The sequence below is a fragment of the Drosophila eugracilis genome, unplaced genomic scaffold, assembly GCF_018153835.1.
Source record: "Drosophila eugracilis isolate 14026-0451.02 unplaced genomic scaffold, ASM1815383v1 contig_81, whole genome shotgun sequence".
Classification (NCBI taxonomy): Eukaryota; Metazoa; Arthropoda; class Insecta; order Diptera; family Drosophilidae; genus Drosophila; species Drosophila eugracilis.
Genome location: NW_024573712.1, coordinates 603,392 through 616,743, shown reverse-complemented (window position 1 = coordinate 616,743; position 13,352 = coordinate 603,392).

Genomic DNA, 13,352 nt, shown 5'->3' with positions numbered 1-13,352 from the left:
TTTGTTAAAATGTTAAAAGGCGAAAAATCAAGATTGAGCTATCTTAGGCATCAGAGTTCTCTAGATATTTAATTTGCACAGTTGTAAATTAATTTCCGAAAAGGATTGCTAAGCCATCTAGAGCAACGAATTGTGGTTGTGATTAATAGTTTCTGCATGGCAAACGAAATAGAAGAGTTGATAGATGAAAAACTAAGGACGAAAGCAGTCAGGGAAAACTTCCATGGAAACTTGTTATTAGAAAAATATTTCTTGCTGCTGATTTGTATTTAGTTATAAGATGAAAGCCGTTAACCTCACTTTAATACCTTGTTAGGGCATTTAAAAATCTTTTGGGACTTTCGACACAAGCCTCTCTTTTCTCTCTGTGCACTAATAGAACTGCATTAATCAGCGCACGTTGAACGCTGCTCATTTATTTGCAAGTGCGCAAAAAACGAAAGCCAAAGCCAAGTATGGCTCAGTTCAGTTCGGTTGAGTTTGCTTCAGATCGGTTTGAGGGGGATTTCTGTTTGGAAAAATTAAAAAAAAAAAAACGAAATCCACTTCAACAAATGGCGCTGTGTGGCAGTCAAAGTTAAGCTGCAAATAAAAAATGACTGAGCCGGTGCCCTTGCTAAAAGCATTTCCCCCCAAAAAGTTTGTTAGAAAGGGGAGAGAGTGTGAGAAGGTGGAATGTCAGGAGCCATCAAGCGGCTGCGCTAGAAATCAATTAAACCGAAATTACGCATACGACATGTGTGCCAATGGCAAACAGCTTTCACTTTTGCGCTGAGCGACTTTTCCGTGGAATTATCGCCGGCAAATTGAATTTGAAACTGCTCGTTCCATCTTCCGTTTTTCGTTTTTTGGGTTTTTCCCGAGCGCCAAATGTGCGAAACGTGACGTTTGAAAGTGGAACAAAGTTGTTTCAATATTTGCCAGCCAGCTTATATGCAGGCAAATAAAATTTCATTGGCAATAAACTGTCAGCTTTTGGAAAGTGCAAAGCGCACTTGTAGTTATAAATAAACTAAAATATCAAAATAAACTTAATAAATACTCCAAATTGGGCTCTACTTCTTATAAAAATCTTCACCAACTAAAGTTTGATCTCATTATAATTTTCTTGCATACTCTCTCTCCTATTTTCCCCTCAATCAATATTGAATCCACCATCTGTTGGCCATGCAACTTAGCCAACTTCAACCACAAACTGCTTTAAATAAACTTTAACGTGCTGCCTGATTCGCCACATTTAATGATTGAAACTTCAAAAGTCGAGTGAAAATTAAGGCTGCAATTTAGCAATTAGTTTTGCTAACCACAGTACTGTACACCTGGTCAAATTAGTGTGGCATTGTGCTTAGATCGGCACTTTAAAATATTTATATTGGCATGGGGCCACATGGCGTATAAGCTATATTCTCGGGCGCATACGGTGTGTGCATGATAAACAATAACCATGAAGGCACAAGCCAGGGATTTATGTTGTCGTTTGAGCTCCACCGCCTCTCGGACAACTTCTGTGTTGTTTCTCCTTTTCAGCCCCTTTTTCGACCCTCTTTTCCAACCCCTTTCCAGCCCCCCTTTTCCCACCCACTTTGTCACTAGCATATGCTATGCATATGCAATTATGCGACAGCTGCTTGGGATTCTGCGGTTGTCTGACTCGCGGTGCCTGCCTGACCGCAACAAATACCCAAAGAAAAGCGGACAAAAAGTGAGCGTTTAAAAAATATAGAAAAAATGTAAAGTAAAAACTGGAAAAAAACTGCAAAAAATCCCTGCATATGTATATATTGAAAGTGAAGCATACTTTAGGGCGCAGGCAAACACCTTACTAACTTTGACTTTCCAAGAAGTTATAATTAAGATGGTTTACGGCTGAAGGCCAACAACTTTCTTGCTGAATCATGGGGAATTTTCTTAGTAACTGCTTGCTAAAGATGTTCAAGAAGGGTTAGTTAGTGGAAGAATAATTAGATTTTAACGACGCTGATTAATTACAAAAGAAATTCCCATCTGAGGTTCTTGGAATTATTTGAATTTCTTGTCTCTTGTTTAAAATAAAATTAAATATTTCTTTAATATATTTAATGCTTTCTTCTGTTATTATTTCCTTACATTGCTTGCTATATAAGTACAAGTAATTAAACATATAATTACAAGCTCAAGGAAATTTCCATTTCCCATTCAACTTATCCGACTCGTTAGATCTTTTCACTTTCCCTGAGCCGAGAACTAGAACGAAACAAGAACATAACCCGAGCATAATACAAAAAGCGCCGCCGACAATGACATCTTAACCAAGAATCATAATTGCTTTTAATGTTTATTAACTTGGCCATCAAAAGGACGAAGGACGTAGGACGTAGGACGACAGCGGGTGGCGTTTCTTCTTCCGCATGCTAAAATAAAATCCAATTAGCGTTTTCTTACCACTTGCGGTGAAGTCGCCTGTCGTTTATGTTGTTGTTGTTGTTGTTCTTGTTATTATCCTTCCATCCTTGCTGCCACTGTTCCGCTGTTCCGCTGTTCCACCATCCACCATCCACCCAGTTTTACCGTTTTAATTTTGTTTGATAAACATGCTCGCTTTTCAAATTAAATTACACGCAACTAATTTGTTTTTGTGATTTTCACACACACTTTCTGGGTCCCCTTGCCGGCTATACGTTGTATGTGCACATGTGACTGTTGATTTAAACGGCGGGGAGATTATTCTTAAAGGACCTGAAGGGAAATTAACAGAAATTCGGCATTTTAAAAGGTGTGAATAAGGCTTACAAATTCCAAGTAGACTTTATCAAGGTTATTTACATTGAATTTATCATAAATAACTTTTGAATGCTAGAAAAAATAACTTACGAACTATTAACTCCCATAATCTATGTTCTCAAGAACTTGTTTAGCATTTAAAAAATAGTATAAATTAAAGTAAATTCCAATAAAAATAATTAAAATATTTAATCCACTTTCCTTACAGATTTTAATAAATTTATAATGAAGTTTGACCATCAATCTTGACACTCGAAACCAAAGTCCCACTGAACTATTGTCGTCCCCCATAAAAAACCCCTTTAAAACCATTAATCACGCTGGCCACTCGACCATGGAGAGCCACTCTCACCTTTCACCTGCCAAGGACTCTCACCTTATTAGTTCGAGAGTGAGAACGGCAGAGACCAGTTAATTAATAGGATTAACTACCAAAAAAGCAAACACAATTGCTGCTGGCTGATGCTCTCCAAAAAGCAAACAATAACGCAAAGGGCTTTGGCCAAAAAGGGGGTGGCAAGTGGGAAGAGTCAAGCTCTGCGGGTGGCAAACATTATTATACACTCAGAAAAGGTAAAGTTAAAGATTATTGAAAGAAGATATAAAAAGAATAAATATTTCTAATATAAAACCCGATAAGCCAGATTTTTATTGATAACTTTAAGTTTTTTAAGAAGTTTCTACTTATGATTTTCTCTCAGTGTACACACATAGAAGCAAAGTTTCACAGAAAGTATATGTGAGTCTCAGATGTCGGCAGCTAACGCGCTTTAATGCAGGTGATTAATTGCTTTTGAGGTTCCGTCGGCTGCGTGTTGGAAAATTTTGAAAATTTCATTAACTCTTGTGTAGAAGTTTTGCCAAGCTTTGAGCTATCCGGTCGAAGACTTGTTCTGCTGTTGAGTGACTTTTGTAGGCAAGCATTTCTATTTGGCTTAGACGGCGGGCTAATTAAGTTAAAGTCTCCCTACCCTGACAGCTGCCCCGCCCATTCGCCATTCGATTGAAGAGCTCCTGCTAATGATGCCGGCTGACGGGCTTTAAATTGTTTTTGATTTACTTATTTCCGCTCTGATAAATTACATTTGCCGACGACGACAAAGTTCACTCGACAGTTTGGCTAATGCGCAAACTTTTCGCGGCCAAATGTTGTGAGTGTGTGTGTGTGCGTGTGTTGTGAAAAGTGGGCTTGTCTTTGGGGGAAAATTTGAATAATTTATTCATATGTTACGTGGTTGTCGCTGCTTGTCGTCAACGGATTTGGAATTTGAATTTTGGAGTTAGGATTCGGAGACGGATTCGCGCCCAAACGCGCAGCTCTAATGCAAATTTAATTAGCCACCGAGTCTATCAAATTGTCATCTGTCTGCAGCTCAACTTTCTTAATGCCAAATGTGTTTTCTCCTCTCTTTTTCTTTTTCTCTTTCTAGAGTTTTTCCTTTGAGAAAGAGCAAACAAATCTAAGCACAAATTTATTTGCCCAAGCAAGAGCAAGCTGATAAAATCGAGCACTTCTGCTAGTCGAGCAGCTGCAAAAAGGCAAACAATTTTTATAATTTATTTGCCTCGCTTGCAACTGTGCAGAAAATGTCATAAAGGATTGTGTTGAATGTTGTAGGGTGAAGGGGGGTCTTAGGATATTCCCAAGGATAATAACAATTCTTGAAGAGAAATGAGAATTGCTTGATGTTGGTTTTGGGGCCAGCAACCCTTCACTCGAGTGGACTTTTGGCCAATAAAATGTGTTATCTAATCCCCGGTAATGGTTAGTACTTTAGCACCCTTTAGTACGCCTCTGCAGGGGGCTGTGGGAAGTAAAAAAGAAGAGCTGGAAAATTGCTGCATTAAAAATGCATTCCCTGAACAAACTAGTCAAGTAATAATGAAGTTTTCTTAGTAAGGATTTCTGCTTGAATGGTTTAAAGTTGTGAAAAATTCGAGGAAAAAAACTCTGAAAAATTCTGCCATAAATTCTTTAAAAAGCAAATAAATCCCCAAATCAAAGACCACAATAATAAATCGAATACTTTTAACAATAAATTGAATAAAATTTGAGATACAATTTGAGATGTTGAAAAAGTTTTGCAAATATATTCCCCATCAAAAGGTAACCTTCTGCTGCTAAGCAATAATAATGTAATATTCGCAGCATTAATAAAAAAAAAAACTTCTCTCCACACGTGGAAATTCAAAGCGTTTTTCGCAGGCAAAACGCATTTTGATTTTGAAGGGGAACCCCAAAAGATTAGAGAGCGGCTCCTTGGCAACAGGACCTCTCCAGGGCTTTTTTTCTTCCGTTTTTGGCAATCTGCCTCAGGCACTCAAACAAACACACATCCTCCGCCTCCGTTGAGAGGGAAAACTTGAGGCTGTCAGGACATAATTGGCGTAATTCAAGAGGCTGCCAAATGAAAAATGAGCCCAGATTTCCAGTCTTTTTTTTTTTCTGCTCTCTTATAGGCCTTTTCTGAGTGTGCAAATAAATAAATAAATAACTCAGAGGGAGGCCGAGCAAGTGTCAAGAGGGGGGTCAGAACTCCGACCGAGAACCATAAATAACAAATTTGATTTTGATGGGCCATTTGTTTGGTAGCTAATTCGAGTTGGCCCAAAAATCCAAGCCAATTAAAAGGCACGTAAGAAGTGGAAATTATGACAGCGCCGCAGATGCATTTGCCAAATGTTAGTTTTTGGCTTAATTAGCTGGCCAAGGACGGGGCACGGGCACTAACTAACTGGTAACGGGAAACCGCCGTAGCCGCCAACGCTTTTGCAATTTAAAACTGTCAACGACAGGACCTTCTACTCCCTATTTCCTGGCCATTTCTGGCGGCACATGTCCACAGCATGCTGTAATTTATTAGCAACAGTCAACCGCACAGGATCTCTCCTCCACTTTCCTGTGTCTCCTCCAACCTTCCAACCTCCAGCCTTAATCCTCCCTCAGAGATGGACCCGATCTGCCCCATCTACACACGCACCATGATAAATGGCATTTATATTGGGTTACACTCTCGGCCAAAACTGGAGAAACACTTCTGCATGCCATAATTATCAAGGACCAAGCCATCCTTTTTCCCTTTCTCTCTCTTTTCGCTGGTTGTGTCCTCTGTTTGCCTTTTCAGCTTTAATTGGCCGTTTTTGTGTGTGGCCGGTTAACGGTTGGAGTTGCAAATATACCCACTAAGCTGACAACTGTAATTATTCACTGTAATATGACATTATTTATGCTCTTTTAATGGTAAAGGGGAAAACCCTGTTGCTCTACGTTACTGATGCGGAAAAAGGGTTGCAGCTTATTTAGGGTTATTAACTTTTACTTTAAGGTTTTCATTTAATGAAAACAAAGTTTCCTTTCCTAAACTTAAGTTCAATGACATCACTGAGCCTGCATTTTCATTAAAGATTTATGGGCTTTGACCTCTGCTGCTCCCTCTTGAAACTGAAAGTGACTTCAGTTTTATTGACAACTTTTGAACATTTTTTTTAATTTCTACCCCACGTAACCTGAAATTTGAAACTTTTCTCGACCAGTTGTCACATACATTGGGTCAAGTTGTCAACGTCACAGTTGCCATGTTTTTTGTGCCGGATTTTTCACTGCTTTAAGCCACCCTCAAACCGTTCGAGGAGAAGGAACCACCCAGGCGGCAACTTGTCGCCACTTTATTAACTGTCAATCTGGGAATGGCTTCCTTTTTTTGTTCTACTGATGAAGTTGGTTTTCCCTTACCTGAAGTTGGAAATTAATATTAAAAAAGTTGAACTTATGAGAAAGTTTTTTTACTTATACTCAAAAATTAATAAATTTTGCTTCTTAATTTTCTAAATTTGTCACATTTCTCCCTCAAAAAATCTCTAAAAATGTTCATAAAATTCTTTGTTCTATAAATATATTAGATTTTCCTTGAAAACGCGGGTTAATTATAATTAATCAGCCAAATTGGAAACATTCCTCTGCCCAGAAATGTAGTCTTTGAAAATAGATTTTCCCATTTTTACTTATCAAAAAATGGTTGAAAATGAAAATTCTAAAAATGTCTAAAAATTAGAGTATTTCAGCATCTTTTCAGCTTATAAACTAAACTTGGATTTCCTTTATTTCCTGACTAATAGGCTAATATAATGCCTGGAAAATTGACAAGACTCAGGCACCTAGGAAAACTCCCGCTGAGAAAGTTGTAGATATTTCTTTGGCCCCACTTTCTCTCCAACAGCGGACTTACTCTGTCACTTTCTCTAGGATGCGCCTGACAAAACATGAAATTTAATATTTGTTGTCATGTTAAGGAAAAAAACATGGAAAATTTGGACATGATAAATGTTTTTCGTAGTGGGACCTGAGCAGGGAACGCACATGCCAGGGAAAACTTCCTGATACCCCAGACCGTCTGATTTTTCCCGCCACGTGGGTGTCGTTTTGGCCTGCTGAGACATGGCACGGGGATTTGTTCAACAAAATAACAGAAACAACAACAACAACAATAGCAACAAAAAATGGATCATAAAAAAACAGGCAGCAGCAGCAGCAGCAGCAACAAAAGAGGAAGATGAACATTGTGTGTTTGTGCCATTAACCCAGTTGTTTGAATTTTTCGTTATACTTGCAACATCAAAGCGACACAGCGACAATGCCGATGCTGCTGCCTGCCCAGATATAGGAAAACTCAACAAGCTGAGGGATTTCCCAATCCCCTTTCCCCCAGTGATATTCAAGTGCATGACACAATTGCTAGCGAAGTGAAATAAAAAATATAAATAAATATAAAAAATACACAACTCGAGTGCAACAAAGAGTGGTATCTATATATATATATTTACCCAACCTTATGAAATGGGTGTACTTTTTGGCAGTGGGTGGTGTAACATAAGAACCTTGACATGCAATGCAGTAAACCCAGAATCCATTGAATTTTCATTTTTCTCAGTTTTTTTGTTTAGCTGCTGCCACAAAATAAAGACAGCAAGGTTGAATATGCTGTCGGTGGAATGAAAATCATTTGCTTTTTCGTCTGACATTTCGATTGTTTGATTTATTAGGCGGGAAATCTACATGTCGTGTTAGAATTGATTAAGCTGTTAGCACGTCACTACGGGACAGGGGAAAATCAATGGGAAATTGTGTTGGTTAAATGTTAGATAAATTGAATATATATTTGTTTTTGTAGATATATTTTTAATGTTATAGAAATAAATTTGATTTATTATTATGTAGAAATGATTTAGTTTACTTTACTTTAACTTAAATTTATTGCTTAGTTTTTGATGGCCTTTTTCATCTTTTTATTTATTTAAAATTCTTCATTTCTCCATCACTAAAGCATATTTATTAAGTAAATAATATTTTAATTCCTATAACTTAATCTAAGGAGAACTTACTTATTAAAAGTGATAGTATAAAAATTTTATATATTTTTCTAGATTTATATTTTCCATATTAAAGCCTTAACTTCTACCATATTTCTTATTCTAATTCAATATTCTTACTTAATATTTCTAGTTTATTTTTAGTTTCTCATTCAAAGCTGGTCCCTTGACATTTCTGTTTCATTTTCCAGAACTCATTACACTCCTAAATATACCATACAGACACCCTACAAGACATCTACTACTCACTTCCCTATATAGTTTTTTTTTCTGCTTTAAAAATATTTAAAAAAAAAAAACCAACGAAGTTGTCAGATTTTTCAGGGGCTCTCCCCCTTATTTTTCCAACCATAACAAAAAAACTAGCGTGTCTAATGAGCAATTCAGAAAGTTTTCATTTTCATTTTCATTTTCATTTTCTGCGCTCTTTGGTTTTTCCGCGCATTTTGCCTTTGGCTTTTGCCGTGCCATCTCTTCACCACACAGAACCGCACTTAGACCTTCTTAAGTGACAACTTGAGAGTCAGCAATGGCAGTGGGAGTAAGCAAGAAAGAAAGAAAGAAAGAAAGAAAATTTCCACTATACCACCCGCCCCCAACCATTTTCGACGAGTCTTGGCTAATAGGCCTTGGTCTTGGTGCAGCATTTTCCTTAGCTAGCCGTAGCGAAAATAGTTTTCCACGCTTCTCTGTTGTTGTCTCGAGTATTTGAGTGAGTGATTCACGTCAACTGAGGCATGATTCTATAGAACTAAATGAGTTGTCGCTCTTATTTTGCTTATTTTCAGTTTTTATTTTTCGCTTTTTTATTTCTTTTTTTTGAGGGGGTGAATGAGGCTATGAGGCTTCTTAAGATGTGTCACAGTGAGGAGTCGATTTAGGGGAAGAAAAGGTAATAAAAATTGAATTTGATTTTGTTTAACATAAACTGCTTTGTAACTAATGATCTGATTTGGAAAATGTTGGTATGTTTTAAAGTATAAAATCTTATTTAAATATTTTTAAAATATAGAAAAATTAGACCTTACCACCTTGTCAGCTGGTCCACTAATCAAGTTTATTAAGTTTGAAAATCATAAAAATATATATCAATGCATATATAGAATAGACTTTTTCTAATATATTTAACTAGTAAATATTTTAAAATTATTTTTTATTTTATATTAATAAGCCCTACCCTTGCCCTCAAACCATCCTCTCCCAAACCTTGAACAAAATTTAACAATATTATTTTCCGACTTGCTAAGCATCAAAATATTTGCGTATAATTTGTAGCTGCAGCGCTTATTAAATATTTGCCATATTTTCCACCCCTCGTTCCCACCCTCCCTCTTTTTATCCCCCGAAAAGTACCGTTTGAAATACAAGCAGCGACAACTGCAGGAAAAGCATCTTGAAATATACCATGGCAAAATCACGGCAATCGCGTAATTAGCAATTTTCCAAGCACACTTTGTTGCCGCCGCTGCTGCTGCTGTTGTTGTTGTTGTTGCTGTTTTTGTGCAATTTCGAAGATATTTTTGTATATGCAGTTTTCGTATATATTTAGCTCGATTCCAAGATCCCCAAGTTTCCCTGCTTTCCCTGCTTTCCGCCCCCCTTTTCTGTGTTCTCAGTTTGCCGTGGATTATACGAAATTTTCTTGGAATTATGTGGGGCGACAAGTAAATTGAGCGCACAGGCGGCATCCCCTTGGCCTCCCCTTGGCCACCCCTTTGCAGCCTCTTTGCATCTTCCCGTCTCTATCTCTTTGCTCTGTCGGTCTCCTTCTCCTTTGGCCTTCCTTTCACCTGGCACATGTCGCTGCTGGACAGTGAGGCAAAATTTATTTAAATTGTTTAAGTAAAAGAAAATGGTTTATATTTTAGCTTATTTGTTAAAACTGAATAAATATTAAATAATTTTAATAAAAAAAATTTATTAGTCCAAAGGATTTTTAGCCTTAACTTTCTTTGAGCTTAACTAACATCTTGGCAAAAACATTGAATCAGAAATTATTGACTATAAGATTAGTTTTTAGTTTCAAACATTTAATTAACTTATAATTTAACTTATAGTTGCTTAAAATAAGAATTTAATAGTTAAAATTTCTCATATTTTTAGTGTACGAAATGCAAATAAACTCCGGAAACACGATAACGACTTTCCATTTTTGTAAAATACACAATTAATTCCTTAAACCTCAATCAACTTTGGAATAATAAAATTTATTAGTGGTCTCTCATCGACCTGTAACAACCACTATGCTAGTCCTTGGAATTCCCTTACTTTACTCTTAGCTTAGGTTTTTCCTCGTTTTCTCCACCATTTCCTTCCGCCTTTTTCGGCTTCCTTCTCGGCCTCTGTGTCAACGGCAATTTTTGCATTTTAATTGCCTGACAGGCTAATTGCTGCCGTAGTTGTGGTAGTTGGGCTGTTGTTTTTCCCCAACTCGATTGTTGTTTCAGCACTTTCTGCCCGTTTTCTCAAGGAGCCCAAGGCCTCTAAGCCTACCAATATGCCGGCCCATTCATTTGCCCAAGGATTGTTAGGATGTGTGTGTCCTGCTTTTTCCAAACAGGAAAATGACAAAAAAACAATGGCAAATAGAAAACACACACACACACACACTCACACACAATGTTGCTCTAATAATAAATGTTGTTTTGCCAACCAATCGGGACCCTGTCAGTGGCAAGTGCGATGAAATGCGTGCCGAAGGAACTGCAAAATGCCGGAATATCCTTTTTATTGTCCCTGACTTTAGCAGGAAGTCACGTGCCAGGCATCAGTGGCAGGCGGTGCCCCAGAAAGCTGCTGAAATGATTTGGGAACTATTTATTGAAAATTATCGTGTGAGTGAGCGTTCATTCCGCCGAATTACTTGCGTTTGGAAAAAGCTGCAAAATTGTGCGGAAAATGTCAGACGAATGTAATAACAGCGAAAAGAAAAGCGGTTTTCTATTTGTTTTCGATTTTACAGATGAATAGGAGAGGGAAAGGGGGAATTTCTAAGGAAAAAACATAAAAGGAAACTGCCTTTAGTTATATTTTAAGAACTGAAAGAGAAAGTACAAACTTAACTATGAAAATTGTGAAAGTTTTTGTTAAAAAAAAGGATAAATTTCATAAAAGTAAACACTTTTTATTAATTTAATTTCATGCTTAAAATATTTATTAATACATAATTAATATTTTTAATCAAAACATAATTAATTTTACTCAACTTCTTAAACAAACATTTTGCCAGGAAAGAAACTTAAAAAATTCAATAATAAAAACCCGTCAAAGGTCACAAAAAAGTTGATAAATATGTGGCAAAAAGCACATCTTTTTGCGGATGGATGAGAACATTAAGTTCTTTTTGGCCATAATGAAGAGGCTGGGAATCGTTTTAATAACGGTAAATTTAATATCCTGGGACTGGCGAAAATAAAAAAGGAAGGGAGGAAGAAAGGTGCAATGCATTAAAAGCTGCGTTAAAAGGCAAAAATGGAATGCCTTCTCGCTCACTCACCAGCTGCAGTAGGAGGAGAATTTTAATGAAATGACGACTGATTTAAAAAGAAGAAGAGGAGGACGGTCGACGCCGGAGGATGGTTGCTGGATGATGGGCGTGGCAACAGGTTTGAGTTACATTTTCATAGCATACTTTTTAGATGCGCAAAAATGCGTTATGCATGAGCACTTGGCGGGTGCAGGAAAGCAGAAAGGAAAGCCAGAAGCTGACACAGTTAGGCATAAAATTATGACAGACAGCCGGTTAAAATGGGTAGGGAAAAAACAGTGGGGGTTTTCCTACTACCCTCGAAAAAAAAGAAATAGAAGAGAAAATACGAGTGCGAGCAGTCAAGGGTGCGTGGCTGGGGACTACATTTTAATGACTTTTCCTTGGCTCTTTAAATATCCACGCCGCCCTCGCTTTCTCTCCCTCTCTCTCTCTCTCTCCCCCCTTTAAAATTTATGCAATTAATGTTGCGCAAATGTTTGGAAATGCAATTCTCCATTTGGCATGCACTTTGACACAGTCGTCCGCAGCAGAAAAACGCCAACGACTGGAACCGAATGGCAGGCGAATGCAGAGTGCACACCACCCAAATTAGCTTTTCGCTTTGGTTTTTTTTTGGCTCTCTCACACACAAAGTAGTCAAATGCCATCGGGCATGAGCCAAGGAATTGCCAAAGTGACAGGCAGAGTAAGAACAACAACAGGGCCAGAAGTGCGGGTCCGGATTGGATTAGACAGCGGCTACGTGACCCTGCGTTTTAATTAAGCGCAGCCGGAAAGTCGCCTCAAGTGCTAGCTGGCTAAGTGGGTGGTTCAGGCCATAAAGAAAAAGTTCGAAAAGGGTATGAAAGTGCAAGCTTTGTCAAGGCAAGAACCACGCCTATAACAGAGTTACTTTTTGGCTAAAAGTTGTTACTAAGTTGGAGGAGAATGTTGAGATATCTATGAGATACATTTCTATCTTATTTATTTCAACTTATAGGACTTACAGCTGCTACTTAAACACATTTCAGCCAAAATAATGCAAATCACATTCATACCTCCATGTCAGCTTGTCATCAAATCCAAATTTGAATTAGTTATGAATCCAGGATGTGATTAGAGTGGACCACTACCACCACAGATAAGCCCTAAAGCTATTGCCTTATGCATCAAACCAATTTCCACTTCATTTCGAATCAATTAAAGGGAAACCCGGCCCGGCTAAACAACAATCAAATATGCCTGTGGGAGATTTTTTTCGTTTTCCTTTGTCCGCCTCATTATGCCGCGTGCAAAATTAATTGAATCAAAGCGATGACAAAAGCCAACTGGCCGCTTAAATCGGACTAAATTGCAATCACCGCATAATTACCGCCAAATATAAAATGCATTTTCAGTGTCAGCGAATGCGAATGCGAATGCGAAGGGTAATAGAACTGCCCAAAAACCTAATTGAAATTATATAATGCGTGGTCAGACGATTGTTCAGCCAGCCGCTGTTCTTTTACACAAATATGTATTTTTAATTGATTTGAAATGGATTTTTGGCCCAAACATAGACACACACACACACAGGCAGACACATAATGAAATCTAGCCACAGCCACAGACACAGCTACAGACTGACCAAAAAATAAATGTTATTCCATTTAATTTGCATTAAACTATATCAATGGATTTGATGTTTGCTGGAAGTAAGTGTTGCGTCATCAGCATACAAAAAATCAAATTACATTTGCCATGTAGCATCAGGAAA